Genomic DNA, 24,520 nt, shown 5'->3' with positions numbered 1-24,520 from the left:
CTCCTTACAGGGTGTACTCCTTGCACATGGGGCTCCCCTACATGGGGGACACCCCTGTGTGGCAGGGCACTCCTTGCACGCATCAGCACTGCATGTGGGCCAGCTCCATACAGGTCAAGGAGGCCCGGGGTTTGAACCCTGGGCCTCCCATGTGGTAGGCGGATGCTCTATCTGTTGAGCCAAGTCCGCTTCCCCCTAATGTATTTTTAATATCATCCATTGTCTCTTTCATTCCCATAAGCTCTGTTACTTTTTTTTTTGAAGGCTTTCAAATTGTTCTTTATGCTCACCCAGTGTCTTCTTAATATCCTTGATCTCTTTAGTCATATTTTCCTTCAAGTCTTTGAATTGATTAGTTGTCTTAAATCCTATAATTCTTCAGGATATTTTGTTTGCTCCTTTGGCTGGGCCATCTCTTCCTGTTCCTAGCATGGTGTGTAATTTTTTCTGATGTCTAGGTATCTAATTATGTTGGTGAATTTACTCTGATGGCCAATCTCTGTCTCTTGCCTAGTGTGTTTTTTTACTCACTACTCAGGTGTAGATTTTCTCCAGGGGTGGGGCTAAAGAGAGGCCTAAGAGCTGTTTTTTCCCCTGTAATTTCCAGGCCAGCCAGCAGATGGCACTCATAGGCAACCCTTTCCATGGAGGTATTTCTTTCAACCTCCACTTTCCTGTGTTTCTGGTCTGGCCAGAGCCAAGATTTAAAGCGGGCTTTGCTGGTTGAATTCACTGAAGAGAAGCCTTCTGACTCACCTTCCCTCTTCATTGTTAACAGCTGACAGGAAAGGAAATGTCTTTGTCTTCTGAGTCTGCTGCAGTGAGCCAGGGGTTTTATCCAGGCTTAATGCCTTGAGGGTGGGGGAGGGGAGCCCTTCCCAGCCACCATAGGGTTTTAGTAACTTAAGAGTTTGTTGTTTTAGCTTCTTCGTCTCTCTGTCCCTCCCCCTCCTGGGAGTTGTGTGGCACTGCCCTGGTCTGCTGATCTACAAAGTAGGTCCCTCAGACAGCTTTTGGCCATTTCTTCATTGTTTTCACTAGAGAGTTGAGCCCTGCCTGCCTGCTCTGGCGCCATCTTCCTAGAATTACCATTACTGTACTTTTTACTCTTTGTATTATTTCCTCTGGTAAAATAGAGGAATAACATATTCAGAAAGATTTTTAAAAATAATAAACATTTAAAGAGAATCAGGGATTTTAAAGCATTAACAAAAAAAAAGTCCAATATTCAGGAGAGCTCTTTGGATAACTAGGGTTCTATGGTACCCCAGGACTATGGACCAAAAGTATGAAAAGAACTAAACAAAGGGAGAAATATTTGTGGGATTGGAGTATTATTAAAGGAATAAACACGAAGTCTGAGTTAGAGTTTAGTAACTGACTTCTCAGCCAGTGCCAGGATATGGAAAAAACTGCACATGATCAACAAAACAATAGAAGAATTAATTAATAAACTCATTATTCATAAAATCACCTGCCAGTGTTTAATGTAACCCACGTCATTCTCTTTCCTGGACTTTTCTTTTTTTTTTCATTTTGAGGGGGCAAACATCTAAAGTAAATTTTTTCATAAAGGGTCTGTGATGGTATACATTTAAATTTTTACAGGTCTGATAATTGTATTTTGAATGATTTCTTAACTATAGAATTCAGAGTTCCAAGGATTCTTCCCCTCAGGAATCTGAAGCCATTGCTCTATTGTCTTCTAGCAACCATTATTGTTGGTGAATTTTGATATCAATTTAATTATTTCATATATATATTTCCACTTACTGGACACTTTCAAAGACTCCCTTTTTCCCTTGGAGTTAAAGCTCACCACCGTGTAACTAAGTGTGGTTCTTGGCCTTTCAGTCTGCAGACTTAGGTTCTCTGTTCAGCTCACAGAAAATTTTCTTATATCTTTGATGATTTCCTCTCCTTCATTGTTTTTCTCCTTTTAGAATTCCTATTAAAGGAACATTGAATTATCTGCATCTATCATCCATGAGTCTTATATTTTCTCTCCCATTTCCTCATTTTTGTCTCTTTGCTTATTATTGTGAAAGTTTTCCTTTACTGTCTAATCACAAACTAGTGTTTGCATGTACATTCTTTTTTTTTTTTTAGGCACTGGGGTGGGGGATTGAATCTGGACCTTGTATGTGGGAAGCCAGCGCTCAAATGAACCACATCAGCTCCCCTAAGCTGGTTTTTTTCTCTCCCTCCCCAGGTGTCTGCTCTCTGTGTCCATTCCCTGTGAGCTCTTCTGTGTCCACTTGTGTCAGCAGCCCCTGGAGTCTGTCTCATTTTGCTGCATCGTCTTGGTGTGTCAGCTCTCCACATGTGCAGTGCCATTCCTGGGCAGGCTGCACTTTTCTCGCACTGGGCGGCTCTCCTTATGGGGCGTACTTCTTGTGCGTGGGGCTCCCCTAAGTGGGGGACACCCCTGCGTGGCAGGGCACTCCCTGCACGTATCAGCACTGTGCATGGGCCAGTTCCACTCGGGTCAGGAGGCCCTGGGTTTGAACCCCGGACCTCCCATGTGGTGGGCGGATGCTCTATCCATTGAGCCAAATCCACTTCCCCCTGAGCTGGTTTTTTTCATTTGTTTGCTTGTCTTTTGTTTTTAGGAGGCACCGGAACTGAAACCCAGGACCTCCCATGTGGAAAGCCGGTGCTCAACCACTGAGCCACACCCACTCCCCAAGCCTTTGTACATTCTAATAAATTTAATTCTTCCATTGAATTTTTCTTTTAAATTTTGGAATCATATCTTAATCATCAAGTATTTTTTGTTTGTTTTATCTTGATCTGTTTTCCAACTTTAGCTGGAGGGCAAAAGCCAGATTTGTGCAGTGGAGAGCACAGGTGTCCCGGCTTCCTGGCCGCTCTTCCAGGAATCCCAGTGCTGGGTCCGGGGGATGTGTGGTGCTTTCCTTTGCCTCCAGTCTGGAGCTTCCAGGGCTTTCTCTTCAAGGCCCAGCTTTTCCTTCTTGGGTCATGGCCTCTGTCCCTCTCGTCCCTAGTGCTTCCTGCCCACTAGGAGTTCCCGAGCTTCCAGGCCCCTTAGGGCAGCCGTTCCTCCTTTGTGCTGCTTTTATTATTTCATTCTTTTTCAGAGTACCTTTTTAACCCTTTCAGTGAGCCAGTGGGTGGGAGGAGAGAGATCCTTGTATCCAGCTCACCAGTTTCAACAGGAAGGCCGTTTTCTTTCTTAAAATCGTATTCTAGGGAAGCGGATTTGGCTCAACGGATAGAACGTCACCTTCCACATGGGAGGTCCAGGGTTCAAACCCCGGCCTCCGGGAAACGGACTTGGCCCAGTGGTTAGGGCGTCCGTCTACCACATGGGAGGTCTGCGGTTCAAACCCCGGGCCTCCTTGACCCGTGGGGAGCTGGCCCATGCGCAGTGCTGATGCACGCAAGTAGTGCCATGCCACACAGGGGTGTCCCCCACGTAGGGGAGCCCCACGCACAAGGAGTGCGCCCGTGAGGAGAGCCTCCCAGCACGAAAGGAAGTGCAGCCTGCCCAGGAATGGTGCCGCACACACTTCCCGTGCCACTGACGACAACAGAAGTGGACAAAGAAACAAGACGCAGCAAATAGACACAGAGAACAGACAACGGGGGGGGGGGGGGATTAAATAAATAAATAAATAAATAAAAAGAGGAATTAAAAAACAAAAACAAAAAAAAACCCGGGCCTCCTTGACCCGGGTGGAGCTGGTCCATGCGCAGTGCTGATGCATGCAAGGAGGTGCTGTGCCACGCAGGGGTGTTCCCTGTGTAGGGCAGCCCCACACACAAGGAGTGCACCCCGTAAGGAGAGCCACCCAGTGCGAAAGAAAGTGCAGCCTGCCCAGGAATGGTGCTGCACGCACGGAGAGCTGACACAGCAAGATGACGCAGCAAAAAGAGACACAGATTCCTGGTGCCACAGATAAGGATAGAAGCGGTCACAGAAGAACACACAGCGAATGGACACAGAGAGTAGACAACTGGGGGCGGTGGGGGGAGAAATAAAAATAAATAAATCTTTTTTAAAAAATCGCATCCCAGCCCTCTCTGTCCGCCTCATGCTCTGGCTTATCCTCTTAACTCGCGCAGAGCTTCCCATACTCCAGCGTCCTGAGCAATTCTGGGGCAAACTGTACTGAAGACCTGGGGTAACGCTCAGTGCGCTGGGGCCACCAGAGGCTTTGGGGCGGCGGGGACGAGAGCGCGTTGTTCTGCTGGAGCCCGTCCGTCCTGCCTTCGGCTGGCTAGGCGTGCAGGCTGGACCAGTCCTGTCCATCTGGGCTCCTGGGCTCCTGGCCCAAGGCCGCCGTCGAGCTGGACTGAGAGCCCAGGGTGAGGCGTTGTCTTTTTCTTGGGCAGGGTCCTGACTGGCGACCTTTCCTTAACGACAGCGCTTTGGAAGGCAGAAACGAATCGTGGTTGGGAGCTCGGGCTTTGAAGCACAAGCACGGGGGTCAGATCCCAGTGCTGCGACCCACTAGCTGTGTGACTCTGGGCATGTCACTTGATTAAGGGGAAAAAAGACTGAAAGCTATTGAGACAGTAAAACAAACAAACAGAAAGCGAACAAAACCTCCTCCCAGAATTGTTAACGATTACTGTAATTATTTCTGCTCACTAAATGAAAGCTATTATTAACATTAGCATTGTTTCAACTCATATGATTCTCTGGATCCCCTAAAGCCAGCCCCAACAGTGTTCCCTTTTTTATAACCATATACAAATTCACCTGGGCCTGCCAGATCCGTACGCATCTAGCAAGGATCAGAACTCTGTGGCACGGCACTGTTTCCTTCAGGACAAGCAGAATCCCAGTGGCCCTCTGTGATCTCTCTGACCCGGAAGAGTGTTCTGATATTCCTTCAGTTTGCACTGCAGTAGCTATAAGGACATGCCCTAACTTTGTTCTAATATTGGTGCGCATCAAGTCCATTGGTTTTTTTTTTTGGGGGGGGGGCGGTACTAGGGCCAGGGATTGAACCCAGGACCTCTTAATGGGAGGCTGGCACTCAACCACTGAGCTACGTTGGCTCCCCTGAATTGGTTTTTTTCATTTGTTTGCTTGTTGTTTGTCTTCGTTTTTAGGAGGCACTGGAACCAAACCTTGGGCCTCCCATGTTGGAAGCAAGGGCTCAACCGCTTGAGCCTCATCCGCTCCCCTTGGCGTTCTTTTTATGGCATATTTATTTAAGCAGTTACCTTACAGTGGAGTAGAGTGTTAATGTTATACAGCCTGTCTGCTACCTCATGCCTATCAAATGCCTCTCTTCAAGTTACTGTCTCCTGCATAGTATTCTTACTCTTATAGGTTAATTGATATGTCCTCCATAGCCTTTCTATTTTGAAAAGAATGTCTGAACGTTTTCAGAAGCTTGAAAGAAGGGATGTATGTTGTGTGAGTGTGTGCATGCGTGTTGTGCAAAATGGGAAGAAAATGAAGAAAAGAAAACCTTGTCATTTTTGCAATAGCACATGTAGAAGAATTGGAATGGGGCCCTCACGAATCACGGATTCTTGCGTTGTTCTCTAACTTCTCTATTTTCAGATAATAACAGAGAAAACTGACATTGCTCAGGACGTGACAATGGGCCTCTAACAAGTAGGTGTCCCGTTGCAGCACGTCTCAACACTGACTTCACTTCCAGGGCTGAGGGCACAGAGGCTGAAGTCATCACTGAGTCACAAATCTGAATCACCTCCATCGAAATTCTGACTTACAGACATCCTTTAAAAAGGACTTTGGTAGAGGTTGCCAGGAAGAATGCTGTTTTCTAGCAAAGTAGAAATTAAAGCATAAAATAGGTGGTTTAGAAGGTCACTTTTATCCAGCGCCACCTCAATATTATTTTGATAGTTGGATAGTCCCTCAACTGTAGGAATCTTAAGAGTAAAGCTAAAATGAAAGCAAATCCTGAACCCTTTCCTGACAGACCTTAGTTCCTGCTTTGGAAACACTTCTAAATGTTGGTTAGATACTACCAACCACTACCTGGTGAAGCAACTAGAAAGAGACCTCAAATAAAAGAGTCAGCTCAGACCAGCAGACTATCTCAGCCTGCAGTTGAAGCAAGTTAAAAACTGCTTTTTACCTTGAATATAAGGGGGAAATGGCAAAGACAAATGAGTTTATGTGGCTAAGAGTCTTCCAAAAAGAGTCGGGAGGTCATCAGAGGGATTGCACTTACACACACCTCAGCAGGACCCCAGAGAGAGCCAAAGTAGTTACAACCCTAGGTGCTGGTTCTCCTGAAAGCTACGTAGATCCACAGGGTATATGATCATGGCAGATGGATTTGGAGTTCTGTGCCATGGCAGAGGGCCCTACTTTGGAATTTGTACTCCTGAGTGTGATGGAGCTGAACTCAGATGTGACTTTTCTACACATGCCTCTTCTGTCACTTTTACAGAACCTGTGGTTGGTGCTAGGGATGGTGCATACTCAGGAGACTTGAATCTCTGGACTGTGCATGTGCCAGCTGGACCCTGAGCCTCAGCAGAGTGGGACTCCTACCCTCTGGTTCATTGGACTTACCCAGGTCAGCTAACAGGGAGGTGAAGATGGTCAACCACCACACCAGGGAATCAAGAGTGCCTACAACTGCAAGCAGAGGAATTGCATCCATCATCCGTGTGGAAGCTAAGCCCCATCTTGATCTAGAGGTGGAGAGGACATCGCCATCCCAGGGTCCACAGGATGGAGGAATAGAATATCGACTAGAGTGGACTTATGGATATTCTACTATAAAACTATTGTGATGAGTAATACAAGAAATTTTAGCATCGAGGGGGAGAAAGTGGCCACAGTATTTGCTGAGGGCAGGGAGAGGGAAGTAGAGATGTAATGTGGGGGCATTTTTGGGATTTTGAGTTGTTCTAAATGATATTTCAGGGTCAGATGCTGGACTTTTATGTCCTACCATAACCCTCTGAATGTACTGGGGGAGAGTGTAAACTACAGAGTAAACTATTATCTGTGTAGAGCAGCAGTGCCCAAAAATGTGTTCACTGAGTGCGATGAGTGTGCCATAATGATGGGGGAGGTTGTTGGTGTGGGAAGATTGGGGTGGGGCGGGGTGGGAGGTACACAGGAACCTCTTATATTTTTAAATATAACATTTTTGTGATGTGTATATCTTCAAAAAATACAATTTTAAAAAATGATGAGGTGGGAAGGTGGGGAATGGGTAATATGGGAACCTCTTATGTTTTTTGTGTTTTTTGAAAATGTTTTTTAATGTAACATTCCTTGTGATCTATTAACTTTAATTAAAAAAACAGAAAAAATAAAGATTACAGAGATATGAGCAAAAAAGTAGAGATTAAAAATTTTAAAAATAAAATAAAAAATAAATGTTGGTTAGAGCCTTTCTTTAAACTCACGTGATGTCAACACATCCGCCACTGATGAAGAGGTGGGAGAGCAGCTGCAGCTCTCCCAGTGATCTGGAGGAGAGGGACAGGACCCACACAGGAGCAGGAGAGAGAGAACGGCCGTACGTGGAGGCTGCCGGTGCGCGATAAGAGCAAGCAGGAAGCTGACTAGCTGAACGGCAGAGCCGCAGCCCAGAGCCCTAATGTCGACACACAGCGTTAGGAGGTGTCGAGTTCATTTTAGATATCCTGAGTTCAGAAAATTGTGCAAAAAGTTGGTAGAAAGGTCCAGAAAGCAACTGCACAATTTAGGAGCTCAGAAAAGAGACCAGGGATGGAGAAATAAACGTGAGAATCACTGGTGTATACCCACATTAAAACAAAACAAAGCAGTGGAATAGGCGTAGCTCAGTGGTAGAGTGTTCTTGGCATGTGCAAGGTCCTGGGTTCAAGCCCCAGTACTGCCTAGAAACGCAAAACAAACCTTTTGGTGGATGAGATCACTTAGAGAAAGTGAAGAGTGTGAGAAGAGCAGCAGCCCAGGGCAGAGTCTTGGGAAATGCAAACACTGGAGGGATGGACAGAGAGAATCTTCAGGGCTGAGGGGGTGGGGACCGAAGAGCCCGCAGTGCCCCTCAAACGAGCGAGCCGCGGATGCCCGGAGTGTGCTGCCCGGCCCAGCAGAGGCTCTGACTGCTGGTCTGGATGGGCCTGAGAATGCATTTCAGACAAGCGCCACGGGAAGCTTAGGAACGGGCTGTTGGAGTGCTGTGAAGAGGAGGGGGGGGCGTTTGAGGTAGCTTAAAGGGGCGTAAGAAACTCGCTCTTGTTTATAGGCTGAGGCGAAGGAAGCAGTGGAGACAGGTTCCCAGAGGAAAGCGGATAATTATTGAGCAAATTCAGGGAAGAGATGAGAGGAATGGTGCAAAAAGAGAACTGAGGTGGCCACAGTAAAAATATTAAAAGGTTATTGTGTTCACTTTGAAGTTGATTTTCTCTTAGCTTCCCCTTCTTTTTGTTGTATCTTTTGTTGTCTTCTTTTTAAGGATTTTTAAAAAAAACTTCCTAACTCCTTTGAGTTGCTGTTTGCTTTTACTTTTTTTACTTTCCCACTCTGCCTCAGAGCCTTTGGTTTGCTGCCAAAATCCTCCCAGCGCTCTAACTTCCATGTAGATACACATAAAGAGATGGCTTTCTACAGATGAATCAACAGAAATGAATAGATTTTCAGCAACACAAGCCATTTCAAGTATAAAGAAATTTTTGGAAATGTTTGATCATTGTTGCTAAAATTGTGTTTCTACTGCGTTTTCTAGAATTGCTGTCAAGCTGTTTGGCGGCTCCCTTGGGGTATCACTCCCAGTAGAGCAATCACAGTGAAGCACAAAGTCACAGTTCTCTCCTCTACCAGCTGAAGCTGCTTCCTTCTGCCTCCGAGCCCTGAGGCAACCAGACAAACTGGGATTATCTTCTAATAATACCGCTTTGTAGGATTAAAGGAAAATAACCTTAATAGCTGTGAACAGCTACATGCCTCTGAGTTCAAGATAACAAACATTTCTGAGGGCTTGTAAGAGACCAAGTACCTCGAGAAGCGGTGGCATCAAAGATTGGTAAGGTGCTGCTCGGATTCGGAGTGCAGCCTTCAGTCCTCCTGTTTCTGCGTCCTGAACCCAATGATGTCGGCCGTGGAGTCGTGCTGGGAGTTGAGGTCAGCTTTCCTGCTGCTAAGGCCGGCCTGGAGAAGGTGGCGTGGACCTGGGATCAAAACAGACTTCTGATTTCTTTCTCCCTGAATTGAACTTCCCCTAAACGTAGGCAAAGGGGCTGGAACCTGCTGTCCCGGCTTCCTGCCAGGAGGAAAGAGGAACGCACGTGGCCTGGGTGGGACTCCTGGGGAAGAGCGGGAAGCCAGGGCAGCGCACGCGCACCGATTATGCCCCCATCTCATCGCCATCTAAGTAACTTTTTTCTTCCATGAGGAGGAGTAAGAAATAAAGGGCGGAGAGGATGAAAGCTGGTGGAAAGAGAAAATTTCTGTTTTCTGGATCAAAGCAAGCCTGGGGAGATAGGAAGAGCATGTTTTCTTCTATGCTTTCCAATGGCTTGCTCTCCTAACCCACTGGGTTTTATAATCAAATCTCTGGCCAGCCAGGAATGGGGCTTCCCTCCTTTGCTTCGTGTATTGGTAGTAATGTGATAGAAGTGTCAGGCGGGGTAGCCCAGGCACGAGACCTCTCCCCCACACCCGCTCGAGCTCATTTGTGGGTCTGCGGGCACCGGTGGTGGGCCTTCCATCTTGCCTGCAGGAGGCCTCCTGAAGGACAGAGCAGTGGGTTGATTAAGTCGCCTCCAGCCAACGCTGTGTCATGTTCCACACCTAAGAGTCATGTTCTATTCTGGTTACCATCTCATGAATGCCCTGCCACGTTTTCTTATAAGCCAACACTGTAGCATAAAGCATTCTAGCAATCCCATGCTAACAACATGTTATCCCAAATTAGAATACCCTTCCTATTATTAAATTCCAAAAGACAATCTAAGTTCCTACCTCAAGAAGTTCTCCATTGAACAGAATAGGATAATTGCTTAAACAAGTAATTACAATTCAATATGAGCATATTACAGTAAAGATAAAAAACATTTCCAGCAACTTAGAAGAGACAATATTACTTTTATCTCAGAGTGGGAAAAGGTTTCATGTAAGAGTTGACTTTTTCCCTCTTGACATAGATGTGGAATGGACACAACCAAGCCAAGGTCCACAGGAAGGAGAAATACAGTAAGGATTAGAGTGGACTTAATGATATTCTATTCATGAACTATTGTGGTTAATAATTGAGAAAATGTGGCATTGGTGCGGAAAAAGTGGCCATGGTGGCTGCTGGGTGTGGGGAATGGGAGGAAGAGATGAGATGTGGAGGCATTTTCGGGACTTGGAGTTATCCTGGGTGGTGCTGCAGGGACAATTACTGGACATTGTATGTCTTCCCATGGCCCACTGGATGGAACGTGGGAGAGTGTGGGCTATGGTGTGGACCACAGCCATGGGGTGCAGTGATGCCCGGAGATGTACTCACCAAATGCAATGGATGTGTCATGATGATGGGGGAGAGTGTTGCTGTGGGGGGGGGGGGGGGAGTGGTGGGGTGGCGTGTGGGGGTGAATGGGGACCTCATTTTTTTTAATGTAATATATATTTTAAATGAATAAAAAAATAAAAATAAAAATAAATATTTGTTGGAAGTGATGAAAATTTTTGGAAATAGTCTGTGGTAATGGATGCATAACATTGTGAATATAATTGCCAATTGCACACTTAAAAATGGTAAAAATGGCAAATTTTATGTTATCCATATTTCACCACAATAAAAATAATAATAATTTTTAAAAAAAGAGAAGGCTTTTTAAAATTTTCACTTTTCTCATTTGAAAAATTTCAAATTCACAGAAGTATTCTAATGGTAACATTAACCAGGATTTGTCAGATGTTAACATTTTGCTACATTTTGTTGGACTCCTCTGCCTAGACACACACAGCCCACTCATTATTATTTTGTGGAAACATTTTAAACTTGCAACATCATAATCTCTTGCTCCTAAATACTTCAGCATGTTTCTCCTAAATATAAGAACATTCTCTTAAATAACTGCAGCACAATTTTTAAATTCAGGAAATTTAATACTGACACAGCATTATATACTAGAGTCCCTATTCAAATTTCACCACTTGTTCCAATAATATCTTTTATAATAATTGGGTTTTTTTTTTGGTTTTTGATCTAACATCCAATCCAGGATCTCACATTGAATTTAGTGGTCATATTTCTTTAGTCTTCTTAATTTTGAGTATTTCTTCAGCCTTTCCCTTCTTCTGTTCCTCCCATCTTCCATGCCTTCCTCATTCCTTTCTTCTTTAATGTTATTGATATTTTTAGAATATAGATCATTTGTTTGTAAAATGTTTTCTCCAGGTTTATTTGATAGTTTCCTCACAGTTAGATTGCCTCATTCTTTCTGTAATTTTGAAATAATTTGAAATAATTTCAAATTTACAGAAATTTCAAGTTGACCAGAATTTTATGGCATTCCTGAAACTTTTTTTGTAAACTTGAAATTATCCTTTACTAGATTAGCCACTTTTTAACAGTTTGCCCCTTCCCTATTTTTCATTTCTCTCTCTGCCTTTATCTGTGCATATGTATATAAAATAGTTAATTTTGTTCTGAACCAATTAAGAATAGGTTTCAGCCTTAAGGGGCAGCTTCTAGAGGAGACCTTGAAGGATGATGACGCTCACCAGTTGGAGAAAAGAATTTGGGAGTGGAGAAGGGAATTACAATAAGTGGATAAAGCATGTGCAGGATGAAAGCTGGTGTGTACATGAAGTAGCTGGTGACAAGCCAGTGCTTTGGAATAACTGGGTTAGGGGAGAAGGGACCAGGGAGGCAGCTGGAGCTTTACCACATTTGCTCCACAGGAGAAAGGGAAATGCTGAAGATGTGCAAGCAAGGAGATAGAGTCAGATTTATATTTTAGAAAAATAGCTCTCAGCCATTTTGGAAAATATCCAGTTTTCTGTGCTGTTGGTTGAGCCCTGTTCCTTCTTCGCTCCCTCCCACCTCTTCTGCTCTTTTAGTCTGCCAGTTTTGGGTCATATTTAAAAAATGGAGATCTCTTTAGCTACCTCTTTGTTTCATGACTTTATCCTAAGCCAACTTTCTTCTTCCATACCTTAAGTGGTTTATTATGGAAGTTTCCTAAATAAGAAATTTGCCATCCCAAAGAGGAACTCTGGCCTCAGCTGCTAAAATCATATATTTTTTCACTCCAGTACTTATAGGTAGGTTTAAAGATGGGGAGGAGGAAATCTGAAAGAGATCATGTCTATTGTCTTCTATTTTCTCAGTGAAATATGAGATATTTTCCTTTGTTGGGGTAGAGATGGGTCTGGTAAAGATTTGGACAATTAGGGTTAGGGATTCTGTCAATAGAAATTTACCAGTCTTCTCTCAAATTTCATAAAATACCATATTTACATATAATGATTAATCCTACAACTTGTAGAGTTGATTCCCTTGCTTGAGGTAGATTATTCTGTTTACTGAGTACCTTGGTTAATATAAGAAAAGTAGAAAAAGCAATGGGAAACTAAAAAGTCAGAGTAAGCAAACTAAAACCAGGGCAGTGGAGACCACAGTGCTTTGCTTTACAGATGACTACGTAGCACACAATAGCCTCTTCAATTAAGTGAAAAAAGAACTCGAAATGGTGTATATGTAGAGAAGATAATTTCACTAGATTTTGCTCATGAGCTGGGAGGAAGCCAAAGAGTTGGCAAATACACAATTTATCATTTTGGGGGATACTTTTTGCTATTAATTTGTTTCTACTAATACTTAGGTATCTATTACTTAAGCTATTTAAATATGGAACAGAAGATAAAATTGGGCATCATGGCATCATACTTAAATTACATAAAAGTAATACAAATGCAAAGCAATGTTTGAACTTTTAAAGAATTTTCATATTTAGTTAATATATTTCTAATTAGGATATTTTTGATATTTGCATTATTTTTGTCAAGTATCCTTTCAAAAAACAATCACCTCCTCACCTTACAGATACCCTTAGTAACTTTCATGATGTCGTTATGTGTATCACTTTTTTACATGAGGATGAAATATCTGATACTATCCATCAGAGATAAATTTTGGATTTTTAGTTTTTTGCTCACAGAATTGATGGCTTTGTAGAAATGTGGTCACATTTTCTCTTGCTTCCATTTTTGGCCTATGGCTTAGTATTTGCAAGACTAAAGGCTTGGATTGGATGGGGGGTTATTATGCTCTGGGACTGATTGGATCCCTTTAGAATAATGCTTTCCCCATTTACAGTGAGCATTAATTTTTTGAGCAATCTTTAGGAAAATTAAGAAAAACTTTCAATAAAATCTTGTGGCAAACCTTCATGAATGGGCTTTAAACCTCTACATCTTTATTTTGAGACTCTACTGTCTTTTTATACATAAAGTCCAAATGTTATTAACAAGTTAAATGTTTTTAAAAAGTTTTTAGAAGAGTTACTTTTAGAAATTACACTTTCAATTTTGATTTTTAGCCACCTTGGATAACTAAGAAGTTAATTGATGTTCCTTAAGAACCTGTATGACATTTTACCATTTTTTAAAAAGGATTTATTTTTTATTTATTTCTCTCCAGTCCCCCCCCCCCTTTGTCTGCTCTTTGTGTTCACTCGCTGTGTATTCTTCTGTGACTGATTCTATCTTTATCAGCAGCACAGGAATCTGTGTTTCTTTTTGTTGAGTCATCTTGTGTCAGCTTTCCGTGTGTGTGGTGCCATTCCTGGGCAGGCTGCACTTTCTTTCATGCTGGGCAGCTCTCCTTATGGGGCGCACTCCTTGTGTGTGGGGCTCCCCTACGCGGGGGACACCCCTGCGGGGAAGGGCACTCCTGGCGCGCATTAGCACTGCGTATGAGCCAGCTCCACACGGGTCAAGGAGGCCGGGGTTTGAACTGCGGACCTCTCATGTGGTAGGCGAACACCCTAACCACTGGTCCAAGTCCATCACCCTTGTTTGCATGAGATATATATTTTTTTTTAAATACTTTTTTTTTTTTTAAAGATTTATTTATTTAATTTCCCCCCCTCCCCTGGTTGTCTGTTCTTGGTGTCTATTTGCTGGTCTTGTTTCTTTGTCCGCTTCTGTTGTCGTCAGCGGCACGGGAAGTGTGGGCGGCGCCATTCCTCGGCAGGCTGCTCTTTCTTTTCACGCTGGGCGGCTTTCCTCACGGGCGCACTCCTTGGCGTGGGGCTCCCCCACGCGGGGGACACCCTTGCGTGGCACGGCACTCCTTGCGCGCATCAGCACTGCGCATGGCCAGCTCCACACGGGTCAAGGAGGCCCGGGGTTTGAACCGCGGACCTCCCATATGGTAGACGGACGCCCTAACCACTGGGCCAAAGTCCGTTTCCCGCATGAGATATTTTTAAGTTAAAGCAGTAAGCAGTTGATTTTTTGAGTCTACAGATGCTTTTTGGAAGTAAGGGCAATCCTGGAGCCAGAGAGCTGCACACAAATGTGGTACTGGAGTTCAGCACTGTGCGCTGGCTAATTTTACTTCTTTTCTTCAGTTATAGCTTTCATTATGCTAAGTTCTTCAAACAGTCAGACCATGTTGTGGCATGTTGTGTCAAACTGAGCACATTTTTTTGCCCTTCGCTGGCATAATTTAGGGTAAATGTTAGGTGCCTTTGTGTTTCCTTAGTGAACATTTGTATCATTATATGGGTCTTCCAGGAACATGCTTAAAACATTTTGATGGCGCTTTAATACTCGCTCTTTCTCAAGAGTGAGCTTGAGAAAGCTCCGTAGAGCTGTACTCACTTGATAGGCACAGATCAAAGAACTCTTTGCAGGGAGAAGATCTTCAAGGAAGAAAGGATCTTAGAGACAGACACACTGTGTTATAATGTGAGACTAATACTTAATTTGAATCTTAATTGGTCATTTCAGGTTAGATGTCTTGTGTGGCTAAGTTGGACCCAGGCTAAACTTCCTGATATGAAACTAATACAACACTTATTTTCCATCACTACACGACAAGACAGCAAATGCTATGACATGGGGTAATGAATCAGCAGATTTATGGCTTCCTCATCTGTTTGCTTGTTGCTTTTACTCGTTTGTGCCTGTTGTCTGTTTTTTTTTTTTTTATTTTGGAGCTGATGTTAACTTAGTGTTTTTCCATAAACTATTTGCAAACCACTGAAATTGCCCTACCTGCCAGACCTTTAGTCCAAAAGCAAAGTCATTTCCAGAATGAGCCATTTAGCAGGATGACTGCTACCTGTGGAGCCTAGCAGTTGACCTTTTTGTCTTTTTAGCATTAATAGTCCAGAGAGAAGGGTAACCTTGGAGCCTCAATCTAGAAATGGTCATGCATTGTTCCAATTATAAGTCACAAAATTGATTATTTATGTATAGAAAAGATCTTGAAACCTGGCTGTCAGCACTTTCTTTTAAAATCAAAGCCTTACAGATAGAACAAGTTCTTATCTCACTTGAATTCACTTTTGAAGGCTGCTGAGGGTCATCACAACTTGCAATGGATCTAGAAGCCTTGCTGAGTGGCCTGTGGGTCTGGCGGCCAACGTTGTGGAAAGTGACCGTTGGTGCCTCCCTCCCTAAGGCGTCAAGTAATTCCTCTCATCAGTTTTCCTTTTACAGGACTAAAATCCCTATCTCCTGGACATTAAACATTGTACAAAAAACAGTCAGTGGGGACTCCGTAAGAGCATTTTGTTGAAACCTGTAAAATAAATTTAAAAACTAATCCTGGAATAAGAACACAGTCTTGTTTAGCATAATTTGTCACACTATACATTTTATATTTCTCTAACATTTACAACTCTAATTTCCTTGTGAAAAGAAATAAATGCTTACCAACTTCTCTGGACAGCCAATTTGCTGTGTCATTTCTACATTTGCACTTATTTAGCAGAGTCAGATGCCTTAGTTAAGTCCATTACTACAACGTATAATTCACGTTGCCACTTTCAGCATTTCCCTTACCCTGCAGCGTAGCACAGTTGTGAAGATTTCAGGCTCTGGAGTCAGACTGCTGGGTCTAAATCCTGGCTCCACCCTTAGAAGGCAACCTAAATTCTCTGGGCTTCAACTTCCTCATTTGTAAAAATGGGAATAATAATTTTACCGATGGTGTAGTGTTGTTATAAGGACTAAGTGAGATGATAGGCAAAAAGTGCTGAGAGCAGTGTCTGGCACATTCAGACAACAAGTATTCAGAAAACAACAAGTATTCAGAAAACAAGTATTCAGTGGTTTTCAGGGAAGAATGTAACCTTAGTCACGGTGTGTTTGGTTGCCAGGAACAGGAATCTTAAATAAAACGGGGCTTTATAGTAAGGCCACAGAAGTGGTCTCGCGGACCTGCAGGGACAGCTGGGTCACGTGGGTATCTGAACAGATACGTTGGCAGCACCTGAGCCTTTTCCTCCATCTCTCCTCGGTTAATTTATTTCCCTCTGCATTGCCTCTATGTTCCTCTGCTTTTTACAGACCTGCTTTCTTGGCTTATCCCTGTGCTTATGCCCAGAAAAATTCCCCCCTTACCAAGCTTACGTAACTTTTTAGATCAAGCATTCTCCATCACTGATTTGAATTCAGAGTCTTGCCTAATTTTCCAGTCTAGAGGAAGTCTAATCAAATGGACCAGCAGGAACGAGGCCATGCTGTGCCTTAGTTTGCCAGTCTGCCATGAGAAACATCACACCACGGGTTGCCTTAACAGGAATTGTCAGAGGTTTTGGAGGCTCCAAGACCAAAATCAAGGTACTTCTGGAGTGTTGTAGCGTCCTGCTGAAGGCATCCTCCACCACGTGACAACCAGCCTCTCTGCCTTCTACTTCTGGTTGCTTCTGACTTCTGGTCTCTGTTGATGTCTGTGTCCAGTTTCCTTTCCTTAGAAGGACTCACTCTTATGGATTAAGGCACACCCTGATTCAATTTGGTCTCATCTAAATAGGTTCCTTGAAGATCCTGTTGGCAAATGATTCCACATCTTAATTGATAATAACACCTTCAAAGGTTCTGTTTAGCATGCGTTGATACCCACAGGAACACAGATTAGGACTTGAACTTGTCTTTTGCGGGTACAGGAGTCCGTCCCCAACAGGTGGTAAGTACGGTAGTGCTTTCCAAAGGCTGATGATGGCCTCAGCTCTCGAAGGAGCTGGTGGAGTGGGGGAGGGTGGTGGTGGCAGTAATTGGCAACTCTGGCATAATCATGGTGAAGATGTCTGAGGGAGATTAAAGGCTCTCACTTTCACCACTGATGACTTCTTTTCAAAAAGCTTTTTACTGATGTATAATATACATATAGAAAAGGCACAACTGGTAAGAGTACAGGTTGATGAGTTTTGACAAAACAAATACACCTGTGTTACCAGCGTCCAGCTCAAGAAATAGCTCATTACCAATGTCTTTTTTGTTTCCTTCTAGTTACTACTACTTATGGGCCGATCAGCTTTGTCTGATTTTATACTCAATATAAATGGAATCAAACGCTATAGATATTTTTGTTTGTCTGGTTTCTTTTGCTTATCAGTATTTTGTACACATTTATAGAGCATTCTCATTGCTCATTGTGTGAATGCACCATGCTTAATTTATGTAGTCTACCACTGATAGGTAGCAGTTTTCAGTTTTTGTCTATCCTAATGGTGCTGTTGTGACTTTTGTTGAACATGTATACTTTATTATTTTTACCACCAGAGGCTTATACAGGCCATGGTGAATTATCTATCATCACATTTAATTGAACTGATGGTCTCTTATGAGTAAATGTCCCTATGCTTTTTTTTCTGGTGACTTTCAGGTTGTGAGGGTAGGGCCATGTATTAAACATTTTGCATACATGAAAGAACCTCGCATATATTTTTATGAGTGCTCAACCATTGAGTGAATGAATGAATGAGTACAGGTGCCTCCTTCTTTTCTGGAATAGGACCTACATACAGGAGAGGCCACCAGTATCCATGCTTAGACCAAGTTGTTTGGTGCTGAGTCAAAGATGGTTGATGGAGGGCTAGACACGCCAAGTGGGGCCAGTGGTGTCTCTTCTGGGAATTTAAAATTCAGAACCAAAGGACTGTCAGTGTTGGGCCCCTGGTTGTGCTCTGGAGAGAAGGCCAACAGACCCCTGCTTTCGGGCACCAAAGCCACACTTTTTCCTGCCTTTCCCAAGATTTGGTGGGTCAGCCCTGATTCCTTAGAGCAAATAAAGATTTACAAACATGGCTATTAAATATGCAAAGCTAGTTTTGGTTAAGTCCCAAAATCCAAAGTAGAGTGTTGTAAAACATCAGAATATGGAAGAGGTCAATGAAGACTAGATTTGTTGTGTGCTTGTTACCTTGGCTCTCTTTCTGTGAGGAGAGTTGCTGTAAAGAGAATTTTCTAAGCCAAAAATGGGGGTATTAGGCAACAGTCCAGGAGAGGAGTGATGAGGACTTGAACCAGGGAAGTATGTGTGGGATTGCAGAGGAGGGATGGTAGAAATCCTACAAGTAAAGGCTTTAAGTCATGAAAGTTGGGGAATGTGGGATAAAAAGTCAAAGATAATGCTAAGTTTTGAGTTTGTGTTATGAAGGATAATGGTTGACATTATAAATAATGACACTGGAGGAGAGTAGAGAGCAGGGATAAAGATGTGTTCAGAATGGGATAAATTAAGTTTCAGGTCCTGGTGAGACAACCAGTATACTGATCAAGAATATTGACTTTGGGGAAATGGATGTGGCTCAACCAACTGGGCTTCCATCTACCATATAGGAGGTCCAGGGTTTGATGCTCAGGGCCTTCTAGTGGGCGAGCTGGCCCACCCAGAGTGCTGACACATGCTGGAATGCTGCCCCGTGCAGGAGTGCCAGCCAGCACTGAGAGCTGGAGCAGCAAGATGATGCAACAAGAGACACAGAGGATAGGAAATAAGAAAATGTAGCAGAACAGGGAGTTGAGGCGGCGCAAGAGGGTAATCGCCTCTCCCCCATTCTGGAAGGTCCTAGGATTGGTTCCTGGAGCTGCCTAATGAGAATACAAGCAGACACAGGAGAACACACAGCAAATGGACACCGAGAGCAGACAACAGGAGGAATGGGGTGAGGGGATAAATAAAAATAAATCTTAAAAAAAAAAGAATATTGACTTTGGAGTTACAAAGATTTAGAACTCCATGTGTTTTTTTGCACCCTACTCTGTGATCTTGGGCACCTTATCTATTTAGCTTTCCTCATCTTTATCCTGAAACCTCCCTGTAAGGATTAAAATGAGACTTATACACAAAGGGTTTAGCCTATTGCCTGGCAATTAGGTATTCATAAAGTACACAAACTAGGATGAGGATTATGATGTAATGATGTCTGGAATGAAATTAATGGAGCTCTGCAGCATGTGATCAGCTTGGAGCTGGAAATGATGCAAAGCATCTGATTGCATTAGTCAGGAAAGAGTGGAGAAGACAAAGAAAGTAGCCTAAGGAGAGAACATCTGTTAGGAGTTAGGAAAAGGAACAGGATCCACAAAAGGATCCTGAGATAGAACCGGTTGAGAGGAAGGAGAAGCAGGAGAGTACAGGCGCACAAGCTCCAGAAGAGAGGGAGGTCAGCAGCAGTCAGGGCACCATGGAGTAAAAGGTGCGCCCGTCTTTGGTTGAGTATCCCATTCCTTCCTAAAGATCGGCTATTATTAAAATCAAATCAAAAGGGGAGCAGATGTAGCTCAATGGCCAAGTGCCTGCTTCCCATGCACGAGGACCTGGGTTCAACGCCTAGTACCTCTCAAAAAAAAAAAAAAAAAAAAAAAATCAAATTATGGGCTTTAGGGACTGGAATATGTGAAGTTACTCAGATGCATAAGAATACACTTAGGCCGAATCCTGTAGGTAGCATGTATCTGCAGGTCGACTCATGCCAGTATGAAGATGAGCTAACACCTGGTAATTCTTACAGTGTCTTCTCCTGTCTCCTCCCACACTGCTAGAATCTGTCTGCTGCCACAGACCCCTGGAGGAGAGCCAAGTAGATGAAGGGTAAAAAAATGACAGTTTTAGGCTATTCATGAAACTTGGTTTCGCTTGTTTCATTTCCTGGAATGTTTCTGATTTTAAAAATTTACTTCCTCTTCTTTGATTTTCCAACAAAATTGGTCAAAGTTTTTTCCCCACTCATTAGAGAAATTCTGGGTTTACAGAATAATCATGCATAAAATACAGGATTCCCATAAGGGGTTGTTTTTATACATTTTTGATGGTGGTAAGACTTTGTTTATGCTAATGAAAGGAGAAGGAAAGAGTGAGGTGAGAGGAGAAAGTAAAATAAAAAGGAGAGTCAGAAAAGGTCAGGAAAGAGGGAAGAAAAAGGAGAACAAAAAGAGGAGGAGCTGATTTGGGTATGGCGAGGTGAAGAATGTGCTCTGGAAAACAGGTTGTTGCTATGTTTTTTTAGTTTTGCAAACTGAATCCTTACGCCTACACTGTCCCTTGTGGGAAGCTCATCAATCTTCAGTGCTTTCTCCGCCTCCTAGCTGGAGGAGGGGCTTGGGCTTGAGCAGGAACGTGACTGGGATAGTGGCTGAGGAGTCTAGTCTCCAGAGGTGCAGTATGACTGAAAGAACAGACCACCCGAGCACAGCGACAGAAGCGCGCCAGTGGCCTTAGCCCAGCTTCTGCAGGCCTGGTTGGGTAGAAGCAGAAGTCCTGACCTTCGGGGATTAAAAGGAGAAATTAAAAAATTATCTATCTATGTAACCTATCTAATCTACCCCCCTACCGACCTTCAAACTTGACCTCAGCACTGCAGTCAAAGACGTTTAAACACCTGAGTCAACAACAGTGACCAGGGGTCTCAGTCAGAATTGGCGGAGCTCCTTCCCTCTCTCCTGCCGTCACATATCCAAAGTCTTGACCTGATTTTGCAAATGTGGAACTAAACAATCACTATTTCTTAGAGTGTAGAGCACGTGCAATTTTCGTTCACAGGGCTTGGCTCTTAAATATTTAACTGTGTTCTATTTTTCCCGTTAGCTCTGGTAGATCAGTCCCCACGACTCGGATTAACCGGCTGTTTTCGCAGAGCCCCCGGTTTATATATATATATATTTTAGGTACCCGGCTGAGGACTGAACCAGGACTTTTTCTGTGCGAAGCCGACGCTCAACCACGGCGCCACATCTGCTCACCCCCGGAACTTTTCATTAGCATCAACCTCAGCCGCCCTTTCTTTGTGGTTAAATATCCGAAGCGTTTAAAGCATCGCCGGAGACGGCTCGCCTCGTCGAGAAAGCCTTTCACTACGGGACAGGCTTATTTCTATAGGCGAGGGCGCTGGCCTCAGTTTCAGGGCCACCTTGCTGACACCGCAGCGGCTTTGACCCAGTTCCCGAACTCCCGGGCTCGACCCCGCACGCACCGAGTACTCTGGAAGGACGAGGGCGTCCAGGGCCTGGAAGGCCCTGCCCGCTCCCACTCACGCGCGCGACCCCGCAGCCGCCGCTTCCCACAAGGCCGCGCTCGCCCCGGCAGCCCCCGCGGCGGCCCGAGGCCCGGCGACCCTTCGGGCCCTTTCCGGAAAGTCGCGAACGCCGGCCCGCGTCTTCCCCTGCCCCACCGCCTCCCGAGCCGGCGAAGGCGGGTTCGGCCCTTTCCGGCCCGGCGCGCTTCGGCAAGTTCCGCAGTCGCCGGTCGGAAATGGCCGCTTGCCGGCAGGGGGCGCCCGAGGCCCGGCGCGGCCTGGCCGGCGGCGGCTTCGGCGGTCCCGGCACCGCGCGGGCGGCAGCTGCTCGGCCTGGATTGGACCCCGCGGGACCGCGGCGGCGGCAGGGACCTGAGGAGCCGGGGCGGCGGCCCGGGGGGCCGGGGTATGGTCCAGGGGCTCGGCCGGGGCGTGGGTGCCGGGCGGGCGGGGAGGGAGGCCGGAGGGCGGCTGGAGGAGGCCGGAGGCCGCCGCCGGCGCGGGGGGCCTTCCCCGGCCGGGCTGGGGGAGCACCGCGGGGCGGGGCCGCCGGCGACCGGGGCCGGAGGTCCCCGTGGCCTCGGCTGAGGCGGTTCGGGCGCCCGCACCCCGTCCCTGTGCAGCCCCAGCCCCCGCGCCTCGGCCCTGTCGGTGCGGCCGCCTGAGCGCAGCATCTCGGCGGCCCCGCGCCCCGGCTCCCGGGCCCGGAGCGCTGGAGGCCGGCCCCCGCGCCTCGAGCCCCGGTTCGGCCTGGGGTCCAGGCGCCGCTGTCCCGGCCCGGGGCGAGGCCGCGCACCCGGACCCGGCGGGCCTCGGAGGCGGGCGGGCTGCGGGCGTCTTTCTTTCTTTCCCGCAGGAGCCAATACAGAAGGTCTCTGTGGCTTGAGAAATTCGGATTTGGTGGATTTCCGCTCACCCCCAACGTGGTCTCTTTTTCTTTCTCTGTAAAAAATTCTGAGGGCTTCGTGAAGCCGGGTTGGTTCCACTCGGGGGAAACGCGGAATAAATAGCACATGTCTGTTTCCTCCCCACGTACGTGAGTCACTGAGCGGCATCTTCAGCATTTCTTTTCCAAGCTTATCCTCTTCTTCCTCCAATTTGCTGTTTCACTTTTGAAGACGGAGATCCCCGTATTTCCTTTTGTTCTGCGTTTTATCGTAGTGTGTTGCAGTCATGCAATTTTCCATTTTTTGCTGGGTACTCTTGCACCTGGAACATTTACTATAATGGTATCCCAAGCACCTGGGGTAGTGAAGTGGGGGCGTTGAGGAAAGCTAGGCGCTCTCAGCACCTTACTTAGCAGGGTGATTTATTTTATGATGAAAGAAAGGTCATTTTCTTAAACTTTCATTTGCCGTGTTAATAAGACCTTATCCAGGGCCCCGCGTAACTGTGGAGTGAAGAGCCAGTGCGGCGCAGCTGGCGGTGAGGCGGTGCAGCCTGTGCGGGGGGTCCCTGCCTGAACCAGGGGAGGTGTTAGGAGGAAAAGGAAGAGGATTCCACCTGATCCTCCTCTCGCAGGTGTAAGTGGCTTTTCCTTAGCAATTACTTGAGAGTGAGGAAAGGCCTGTGAAGCAGGGACTTTCCTCAAGTCCTAAAACTGCCAACTAATTTTTGCTGGGTATTAGGTTTAGCTCAGAAAATGCCTAACATTTCCATTTTTGTTTTGTTACCTGTTAATTTTTGGTAACTCTTTCTTTTGTAAAACTGTAATGATAGGGATGCTAAACTAAATAAGAGAGAAAAAAGGATTTTTCTTGTAGGACCAATGAAAATGAAGGTAGATGAGGTTACAGAACTCAGGAGGGACTGAGGTAGCTACACTTACTGTAAGCATTGCTCTTTTCCTACCTGAAATGGACCCACGTGCCTTCCACACTTTCACCTTTCACGTATCTTCGGTGATGTTACTAGGAGAAGCAGAATTTAAAGCATTCGTAACCTTGACAATATAAAAGGACTATGGAAACTTCATTTACTTCCTGTCCTGCACTTAGGCCATAATGCACATGTAGGGTATTGCTCACTTGCCCCCAAATGGCCCATTAAAATCTTACCATTCAGCCAACCTCTAGGCCAGGGCTTCTTAACCTTTGTTCTTCCACACACCCCTTACTAAGCCCACACTATTCTGTGTATTGTTTAAGAACAGTATCACGCCCACACCAATATGTCCCCACAAGAATAATGTTTTTTTACATTTCAATTCAAGCTCACGGACCCCTGGTTAAGAACCTCTGCTCTGTGGTTTGTAACCTGATGGTAGGGATCAGCAAACTTTTCTATAAAGTGCCAAGATAGTATTTTTAGGCTTTGCAGTTACTCAGCTCTGCCTCTGTAGAGTGAAAGCTGCCATAGACAACATGTAAACGATTGAGCAAGGCTGTGTTCCATTGAGACTATTTACAAAAGCAGGCTGCTGAGTGTAGTCTGTCCAGGCCTTCCATAGAGTACTGCCCACGTACAAATGCCGTTACTTTTGTTTATTCCTTCTCTTGACTGTGCCCAATGCCCAGTGCTTTTTAGACTGGTCAGTGATGTTGATGATTAACATCCTGATGTTTGCTTTTTTGGCTGTTTTCTCTTACGTTGGCATCTTAATCCTCTTCTTCAATTTCCTTTTTAAAAAAAAACAAAACAAAACATGTTTTAAGACTTTTTTTTTTAAGGTTTATTTATTTACTTCTCTCCGCCCCCCCCCCCCCCCCCCCCCCGTTGTCCTCTGTGTCTATTTGCTCTGTCTTTGTCCGATTCTGTTGTCATCAGCGGCATAGGAATCTGTGTCTTTTTTTGTTGCATCATCTTGTGTCAACTCTCCATGTGGGCGGTGCCTTTCTTAGGCAGGCTGCACTTTCTTTCCTGCTGGGCGGCTCTCCTTACGGGGTGCACTCCTTGCACGTGGGGCTCCCCTACACGGGGGACACCCCTGCGTGGCACGGCACTCCTTGTGCGCATCAGCACTGCACATGGGCCAGCTCCACACGGGTCAAGGAAGCCCGGGGTTTGAACCACAGACCTCCCATGTGGTAGGTGGATGCCCTAACCACTGGGCCAAGTCCGCCGCCCAATTTCCTTTTTAACATTCCTTCCACAGGAG

At 45.2% G+C, this 24,520-nt stretch overlaps 1 protein-coding gene and 1 long non-coding RNA gene across 7 annotated transcripts in view; one reads left to right on the top strand and one right to left on the bottom strand.

Moving 5' to 3' along the window:
• Window positions 1–17,224: 17,224 nt before the first annotated feature.
• Window positions 17,225–21,481, bottom strand: LOC139437603 (uncharacterized). Its single transcript, XR_011647446.1, has 2 exons — window positions 21,382–21,481; window positions 17,225–20,674 (listed from the first exon to the last, which is right to left on the bottom strand). It is a non-coding gene; the product is annotated as an uncharacterized lncRNA (long non-coding RNA).
• Window positions 21,482–21,701: 220 nt separating this feature from the next.
• The window catches only part of EXTL3 (exostosin like glycosyltransferase 3), a 79,360-nt gene continuing 76,541 nt past the window's right edge, over window positions 21,702–24,520 (top strand). For 5 of the 6 annotated variants that reach the window (XR_009183511.2, XM_058288071.2, XM_058288073.2 and 2 more), the window contains exon 1: window positions 21,702–21,829. The gene's annotated coding sequence lies outside the window, so the exon portion shown is untranslated. The remainder of the gene's footprint in view (window positions 21,830–24,520) is intronic. The other variant, XM_058288074.2, reaches the window with a different exon arrangement.

Source organism: Dasypus novemcinctus, chromosome 25 (assembly GCF_030445035.2).
Source record: "Dasypus novemcinctus isolate mDasNov1 chromosome 25, mDasNov1.1.hap2, whole genome shotgun sequence".
Taxonomy (NCBI): Eukaryota; Metazoa; Chordata; class Mammalia; order Cingulata; family Dasypodidae; genus Dasypus; species Dasypus novemcinctus.
Note: the sequence above shows the minus strand (reverse complement) of the source record. Positions and strands in the feature narration are given on the sequence as shown.